This window comes from Eublepharis macularius, chromosome 18, assembly GCF_028583425.1.
Source record: "Eublepharis macularius isolate TG4126 chromosome 18, MPM_Emac_v1.0, whole genome shotgun sequence".
Taxonomy (NCBI): Eukaryota; Metazoa; Chordata; class Lepidosauria; order Squamata; family Eublepharidae; genus Eublepharis; species Eublepharis macularius.
The window spans coordinates 7,951,142-7,960,659 of record NC_072807.1 but is presented as its reverse complement, the minus strand read 5'-3'; positions in this window follow the sequence as shown (position 1 = coordinate 7,960,659).

The following is a 9,518-nucleotide window of genomic DNA, read 5'->3' as shown; positions in this document are numbered from 1 at the left end:
ATATATATGCACTTTAAATCTTGTTTGAGATATATTACACCTCTGCACTGTTGCACTTTGGATTTAATACAAAAATTTATATCAACCTTGCATGATTAATTTTTGTGACCCTGGTTGTTGTACTTGTGTTGTCTGTATAGCCAGGGGGTTCCTTTTGTTGGTTTGCTGTGCAATCAGCCCTTGTCAGGGTTTTCCCTGACAAGTGGCTGAGTCAGAGGTGAAGGGCCCCTGGGCTTAGATTGGGGTTTCCAGGGCAACAGGAGTTCAGACAGAGTTCAGAAAGTCCATGCCTACTGTTGCCAAGGGAATTGATTGAAAGGCGCCAGACTGTCTGGCTTGACAAATGGCTGATGAACACCATGAACAGGGCTTGGAACGAACACATGTTCATCGAGAACAGGGCCTCACGAACAGCTTGCTCATGAACAGCTGATCGGGTTGTTCATGGCTTTTTTTTGTTCGTATTGCTGTTCGGGCCAACTTCTAATCACAGTCTCTCTTTTATTTAAAGCTGAGTGCCCCTCAAAAGGGGTTATTCTAGCCAGTGTTGTGTAGTGGTTAGCGTGTCAGACTACGAGACCTCACTGTCATGGAAGCTCGTTGAGTGACCTGGGGCCAGTCACACATGCTCAAGGTTGAACCACACGAGACAAATGGCACGTGAATGCACTTACACGTGTTTCCCCATTGCTCTCCTGTCCTCTTGCACAGCACAGCCACACTGTACACCTCCCCATGTTCATTCTGGCTTGGGCTGGCATGCATTTCTTCAGTGTTCCTCTGTGACCCAGGATGCTATCCCATCATGCACCACCACGTTGCCAAGCATCCCTTTTCCCTCTTTCTTCCCCCCCTTTCGTCCGCATCCACCCTCCCTTTCTCCTGGTCGGGAGATGGGCTGTACTAATGATTTTAAGAGAGAAGTTTCCACCAGAGCATCCTCTTCCCTTTGCATTTCTCTTCAGGCCTCCCACCAACCATCCCCAATGCCTCTTTCTCCTCCCCTTTCTCCTCATCGGGAAGTGGAAGCAGACAAAAGTAGCCATTCTACAGCGGAGAATCACTGATGCTGCCTGCAGACACCCACTGTTATTACACATATAGCCCATAAGTGCACTTACAGGATACGTGCTCACCTCGGAGAAGATGGACACTGGAACAGCTGGAACAGAGATGATTATATTCATTCGCATAGACATGTGTAATTCCCCGGAGACTGCTTCGATCAGCAGATAAATGTTTACTGGTGGTCCCCGGCCCTAAGGAAGCCCGCCTCACTTCAACCAGGGCCAGGGTCTTTTCAGTCCTGGCCCCAGCCTGGTGGAACGCTCTGTCAATGGAGACCCGGGCCCAGCAGGACATATTATCATTCCACTGGGCCTGTAAGACAGAGCTGTTCCGCCAGGCATTCGGTGGTTGAAGGGGGTGGTGCCATGTCGGCCTCCCACCTTTGGGGTGGGGGAGGGTTCTCCCCACCATTGCACTTGGTTAATTTATTTCATTATTGTTTTGTATATTGATTTTAGTATTGTTGTTTTTTTGTTTTTATTGATTTTAAACTGTTCACCGCCCAGAGCCCCTGGGATGGGCAGTATATAAATTGAAATATAAATAAATAAATAAAATTCATCTCTTGTGGTTTGTCCCTCAGTCTAACCCCAGGGTCAGTGCAAGGATAAAATGGAGGAGAGGAGAGCAATGCATGCCGCTTGGTTCCCCACTGGGGAGAAAGACAAGGGATAAATGAAGTAAAATAAAATAAGAAATAAAAATATTAACAATTTAGTTGTATTTGGAAGTATCCCTACATAGATTAGAATAAGATGAGTGTGGTGTTAATGAACTTGGGAAACATCTTATTTTAGGAAGAACTTAGCAAAAAGTGAATTCTTTCTCTCCATTAAATGGACCTTTGTTCAATTCCAGCTCGATGTCGAATGTTTGGTAAAAGAATCATTAAAAGAATTCTTGAAATCCTACATCAAATGTTCATATACAATCGTCCACTTGCATTTAGTGAGCCCTTTTTGAACAAGCTTCCCAATAAGTAGCAAACATCTTAAGTGTAAACGTTTCATAGTTGTCATCATTAAGCCTAATAGGTCGTTTCTCATGTAAGTAGCAAATCTGAAGGAATTGTTTGTTTTTTTCCAAAAGTCAGTTTTAGTGACATTTAATACAAGATGATTGTTGAAGATGTCAGGCTAGCCTTGCTGATTTTTTTTTAATAATGTGTTTCGGATGTCTGCTTATATGGAAAACCTGAAAAGAAACCCTTAGACAAATCAGTGAAGCAACTGGCCACACAATTCCATTTGACACAAAGACAGTTTTATTACCCTTCTTCAAAGCAGCTGTTGACAATAATGATATAGAACTTGGGGTAAATCTACTTACAGCAGCAAAAATGTGTGTGGCTTCTTATTGGAAAGAAAGCCCTGAGGTACCATCAATAGTAGAATGTTTTAGAAGAATTTGGACTCTTGCATCCATGTCGTGTCCAAGTTAATTCATTTATTTTGTTTTTGAGGGTTCACAAACAAATACATTTAGGCAGGTGGATAATGTTTGTAACATATTGAATGATAAATCCCACAATAATGTCCATTCCTTTATGCTTTTTCAATGTTAAAATGAGCATTCATCTTCCCTTTAAAATTACTATTATTAATAATATAAAAAGAAAAAGGGATGTGCCAAGCTGTACAAAATATTGCTACAATAAATCTCACTTGTATAGTGAGATAGATTTTTTTTAGAAACCTCTGAGTGGAGGAAATAAACCTCCAGTGCTGTTCCACGAATACTCAAGGGTCCATGCTATACTATAATATATGCTGCTGCTTGAACAACAGACTGAACAAGTTAGAATTTTGTTTAATCTTTCTTATGTTTTACTGCATCACAAAGGTGTAAAACAATGCGTTGATGAGCTGAAGACATGCTATGTCTGTGAAAGAGCACTTTTGGACTCACTTTAGTCAGTTTTACACCATCAGGCCCATCTAGCAATGGGAACTGGTACGCAGATGGCTCCTGCATGCAGTGCTGATGTGGAAGAAAAGGAACCTTCGGGGCACTGATAGGATTGCCAACCTCCAGGTGGCCCTGGAGATCTCCCAGAATTACAATTGATTTCCAGACTAATGAGAACAATTCCCCTGCAGGAGAGGACTGCTTTGGAGGATGGACTCTATGACAACTATAAGCTGCTGAAGTCTCTCCCCTCACCACGCTCTACCCTCAGATTTCCCAACCAGGATGTGGCAGTGCTAGGTGCTGAGCTTGGCTCGAGGGGGGGGGGTTGAACTTGCCTTCCCTTTGAGTTTACCTTTTCGCCATGAGAGAGGTAATCTCTTACTGCTCTAGAACTGAAGGAGCAAGAAGCTAGTTTACCCCCAACAGGAAGGTGCCCTAAGTAGCCAATGAGTGCAAGAGCAGCACCTGGCATTATGTGGCTGGCTAGGAACTGCTGGAAAGGTGGAACCAAATGTCCTGAAAGGGATGGCCCACTCACCGAATGCTGCCAGCTTTTCTCCTTCACTCCACACACCCTTAAAGGGACGGTCCACTCACTGTACATTGCCAGCTTTTCCCCTTCACTCCACATGTCTCTGATTTCAAACGGCAACAGGCTGTTTAGCTTCCATTTTGTCAGTGCCTTTTCTGGGACCATGGGAAAGTGCATTCTCAGAAAAGGCGCTGAAAAAAAATGGATGCCACACAGCCTGCTACTGTTTTGAAATTGGAGACATGTGGAGTGAAGGGGGAAAGCGAGCAGTGTTCAGTAACTGGGCCACCCCTTTAAGGATGTGTGGAAATGGCCAGTCTTGACCTTTGACAAATTCTTGGCTGTGGCCAGCCCACCTTTTCTTCCTTTGAGTTTTGTTGCCTTTTCCTTCCTTCAATTTTGTACAAAAAAAATTTTAGGGGACAGCAGCCTTCTAAAAAAAATCACCATTTTTGACAATCACATTAACATTTTAGAAGTTTGTCCAGAACTTTTTGGAGGTTCACATTTACTGGTCTTATTTTTAATCCATTAGACTTTGAAAGTGGTTTTTCTCATTTGTTTATGCTATGATCTGGCCTAGACACTTTCCTGTATAGACTGTTGCTGCAGTTAATGTGATTGCTAGAAAAAACTGAAAGGAGAGGGGAGGGGAGGGAGGAAAGTCAGAAAAGGAGGGAAACAGTGAGTATGTGAAAGAAAATTTTTATTTATTTTTATTTTATTACATTTATATTCCGCTTTCCCCATAAGCGGGCTCAGAGCAGATCACAAAATGCAATAAACAAAGTAAACACATGGTAGCATAAATTAAAACATCAGTCAATAAAACCTGTTCAAGACAGTTGTGCACATATTACACATCCACCATGGGGCAGGGTGGCCAGCTACAAGATGAAAACTGTCCAGGGGGACAACAACTCCCCCCTCAGCAGGAGGTCAGTTTGGTGGCCTGCCTGCCCCAACCACCTTGGCAGAACATCTCTGTCTTGCAGGCCCGGCAGAAAGTGAATAAATCCGACTGGGCCTGGATTTCCACAGACAGAAAGTTACATCAGGTGAATCTTTGGGTGCACATCTGGTCCATACAGGCTGACTATGTGGTCTGATTACTTTTCCCCTGCAGCAGCCCCTAGTGTGGGGTGACTCACCGCATCCCATTGGATTGCTGTGGACCAGGATGGACCACCAAGATGAGAGTATCTTTGAAGGAGCTCGCTGCCCCCTGGCCAATCAATTTCTAGGATGAGCACATACAATTATTTTTGGGGAGAGTTGAAAATAAATCATGTGATGTAAAGAAAAAGGATTCTCTGTTCAAACTGTGGCCATGTTGAAATCTTGGTTCAGGACAGAGGCCTGAGAAAGTTTACAGAGCTTGTTAGAAGCTTCAAGACACAGTGACCTTGTAGATAAGAGATAGCTCGTTAGCTTGTTAGCAGAGCCTCGGTGGTACATCTTTGAGTTAATTAACATTCCTGAACTCTAACCAAACCTTGCACCTGTGGAAAGAGGCGGGAATCAAAACTGCACATTGGTTTAGATTGGCCCACTCAAGTGTTCACCCTAGCAATGGTGACATCAACTTTTGAGGTCTTGATTGGCTAACAGGCCTGAGCCAATTAAGTGGACTCCCACGCTCGTTGACATGCGACAAAAGGTATTATTGTCTATGATCATGTCTGCATTCATTTCTTTTGTCCCAGTGCTATGAAAACTGTGAATGGAGACAATGGACGGATGAATGTGTACATCGCAGGGAGTGACAGGAGTGTCATACTCAGTGCCTGTACTCTGGCCAAAGAGGTGCTGGTATTCTGTATCAGTGTGTACTGCCAGGAAAAAAGTGCTGGTCATACCATTTTTGCATTCACTAGAACTGCCTTGAGAAGGTTGACATGTTCCTGGGAAACTAAGTACAGCAGGGGATCTGCAAGAGTATGTGTTCATGTGTGCTGCTGAACCCTGGTCCACCAAGGAATTAGGTGGGCCAGAAATGGAAAAGGGAGGGGAAGGACTGCGGACAGATAAATGATAAGAGGCCCTCAGCCACAGTGGCGGCAGAATTCCCTGGCTGGTGAAAGTTCACCCTTGAATGGCATTGGTATCAGTGGAAAATAACTATTTTCAATCATCTTTGAACTACGTCCATTGATATTTATTACGAAGTGAGAAACTGATGCCATTTGTGAAAATAACTTATGCAGCCAGCCTGGCCACTGCTTCCAAGAAGCCTGTTTAATACCAGAAGGTGGTTTTGATGAAAGACCCTGAACATCTGGTAAAGAGTCCAGTAGCACCTTTAAGACTAACCAACTTTATCGTAGCATAAGCTTTCAAGAACCACAGCTCTCTTCATCAGATGCAGACAAAGATGCTGACGGGGAGAGCTGTGGTTCTCAAAAGCTTATGCTTACAATAAAATTGGTTAGTCTTAAAGGTGCTGCTGGACTCTTTACTATTTTGCAACTACAGACTCACATGGCTGACTCCTCTGGATCCCTGAACATCTAAGTGGCCCTAAATGCAATTTGGGCTATTTTGACCCCCACCCCCACAACCTTATTGAAAGCCAATTAAACTGCCCCTGCTGTACTGTGGACAATTGGTAAAAAGGAAGAAATTTAGTGCCGTGCTTATCTTTTGAGAGACATCTTGGTTCTGTGGCTTATGATTCCTTTTTTCAACATCCAGGTTACTGCAGGGATGTGACCAGTTTTATGTTTCTGTCAAGCTTCAAGTGTTTTTCCATGCTTCTGCTGCTTCCAGATAAGATTAGTTCAATTCCCTTCTGCTGCACAACCTGATAAAGTATTGCGCAACAGGCATGCAAAGCAGTTGCCAAGATTTTCGTTAAAGTAAAGATTATTTTAACGTCTTTTCACCTGCTTTGAAATTCTTGCATTGGCTGCCACTTAGAGAAGCCGCCTGGTTTTTGCAATAGCTCTGTTAATTTTCAGGGGCTTTTTCAAATAGCATTTCCACTTTTTTGTGCTTCCCATTAAATTGGAATCAGGGAAGCAAATCCACCAATCTCTTCAGATCTCCAATAGCCACACTGTCAGGATGGCAACCCCAGGAGATTTGGGTTTGGACCCTAAGAAGGGTGGGGTGGGGTGGGTTTGCGAAGGTGAGGGATCTCAGCAGGCTATGAAAAACACTCTATAAATCTGCCATTTCCTCGAGGGGAAGGGATTTCTATAGTTGGGAGATGAGTTGTAATTCCAAGAACCCACCTTGAGGTTTGCAACCCACCACAGCCCAACATCTCAGCATACAGAGGAAGGGGAAAGATCAGAAGATGGCTTTTCATAATGACTAGGATTTTTATAATAATACTAGCTTGATACCCGTGCTTCACTACGGTATTTAACGACTTTAAATCCAGTTATAATACTAATAGGTATGTAACATTTTCTGTTTGGGGGGGGGGGTTGAGTTGGTTTTGTAGTATAATAGCATAGTACCCGAGCTTCACAAAGGCGTTTGAATAATGTGAAACATGTTGATGCCGAAGACTGATGAAGTGAATTTCAAAATGTAACATTTATTGAAGAGATTTTAAAAGGAAAAGATTGTAGTGCAATAAATAAAGTGAAAACCAGTTCTTTTCTACTGAAGGACCTCTTCGTAGACCTCATTGGTGGTTTTCCTCTCAGGTGCTAGGGCCACCAGGCTGCTGGGTGAGCTCACTCTGCAGCAGGCCATGTAGAATTGCCCATGTGAGTAGCAGTCCTCCCTCAAGTCAATTCCTGCCACCTTCAGTGTCTGCCCCTGGGACTTGTTCATCATCATAGCAAAGCAGGCCTTGAGGGGGAACTGCAGTCTCTTCACAGAATCACAGAGTTGGAAGGGGCCATACAGACTTCTAGCCCAACCCCCTGCCCAATGCAGGATGAGCCTAAAGCATCCCTGACCAATATTCATCCAGCCTCTTCTTGAAAACTGCCAGTGAAGGGGAGCTCACCACCTCCCTAGGCAGCTGGTTCCACCTTTGAACTACTCTGACCCTGAAAAAGGTTTTCCTAATATCCAGCCGGTACCTTTCTGCATGTAATTTAAGCCCGTTGCTTCAAGTCCTATCCTCTTCTGCCAACTGGAACAGCTCCTTGCCCTCCTCCAAATGACGCCCTTTCATATATTTCAAGAGAGCAATCATGTCCCCCCTCAACCTCCTCTTCTCCAAACTAAACATTCCCAAGGCCCTCAGCCTTTCCTTGTAGGGCTCAGTCTCCAGACCCCTGATCATTCTTGTCACTCTCCTCTGCACCCTCTCGATTTTGTCCACATCCTTTTTGTAGTGAGGCCTCCAGAACTGCACACAATACTCCAGGTGTGGCCTGACCAAGGCAGTATAGAGAGGGGCTATGACCTCCTGCGATTTCGACGCTATCATTCTTGTCACTCTCTTCTGCACCCTCTCAGTTTTGTCCACATCCACATCCTTTTTGAACTTGAAGAGGTTATCAAGTTCAAGTTCAAGAGGTTTTGAACCATGGAAGTGTGGGATTAGCAAATTTTTAGTGGAGACCTTGAATCAATAATGTAATTATGAATTAAGCTAGCAAGAGGAAAGGAATGGATTTTTATGTTTTAAAGTAACTGGTCTCTGCTCTTTAGCCACCCCCCCCTTTTCTCTAGTTGTGTATGACAGAAGAAATGTATGTCCTTGGGAATAGATAACTGAACATTCTTGGGATGCAGAGGCAGAGACAAAGGGAAAATTGTAAGTCCTCCCCCCCTCCTCTTTGGAGGAAGAGTGTGTGTGTGTGAAAGTAACGAGGGACTACTGTGAAGACAAAAAAGAGTAATAAAGCTGTCGCGAGAGTGAGAAATGGAGAATCGCCTATCCATAGGTGTAAAGAGATCACATGTTTTGTTTGAATGTGAGTTTCGTTTCTCCAAAATGATGTCATGAGCCCTTAAAAGAAGCATGTGCTCCTTTGTTCTGTGGTACATTCTAAGCTCATTTTGTAAGCTGGTACCCTATATTTGCAAATATACTCTGTTACAACAGCCCTTGTCTGTCTCATCTCTCTTTTGCTCAGAAGATTGGAAGGGGCAAAGGGAAAGAGCACAGTTTTGTGCAACAAACTCTGGCACCCCAGATGGGACTCTCCAGCGCATTCTAGCTTTGGTTGCAGAGTATGGACTCAGCTGAAGACCTGGGATTAAGCGCGCACTTTCCCATTTTTGGGGATTTCTCTGGCTTTTTCAGCTGGCCCATAAAGCAACAGGCTGGGGCGCTGTGAGAGCCCTCTAGAGACAGTCAACGACTAAGCACCGCTCTCAGAGCGAAGATGAGTGCCCCGGGGCTGGAGGAAAAAAAAAAGCGCTTGAGAAAAATGCCGCCTCTGTAAATCCGATCGTTAGCCTCCTGAAGGAGCTGCGCGTGGGAGGTTCGAGCAATGGGAACTAGTGAAAGTAAGATTTCTAGGGGGAAAGCCCCTAGACTGTGTGGCTAAAAACTGGGAAATGGTTGCGAGAGAACCTGAAGAGTCCAGTAGAAGAGCCACAGGAGTAGTTGTTCTTTTGGTCTACCTGACAGTGGCCAGTGTATGATATGTATCATGGGATACATTGGCCAGCAAGCTGGCTTAGTCAGGTAATAAATCTGTCTGGGACAGAATTCTGTTGAGTAAGTGGGGGATGTAAAATGGTTAGCTTCCTAGAGTGAAGCTGTGGTATTCCCCCTTGGGTCTTTGTAAAAGACTCCGGATTTTCAGGGGGACGCCCCTGATAGGTATGGTTAGAAGTAAAAAAAAAATGGAAAAAAAAAAGAGAAGAGGGAGAGAAAAGTCTGAAGGTGTTTGAGCTTGGAAAATACTGTCTGTTTTAATCTATTAACGGTTTTGGCAGCTTTGGAGACATTAATGAGTTGGTCTCAAGAATGGTGGGTTAGTTGTTGTTTTTTTGTAATTGTTACATGTTAAGTGTTGAATGTTTATTGTTACTCGTTTTGTGAATGAGTGAGAAGCGAGTGTGTTTGTCTGTTTCTGTCCACTGA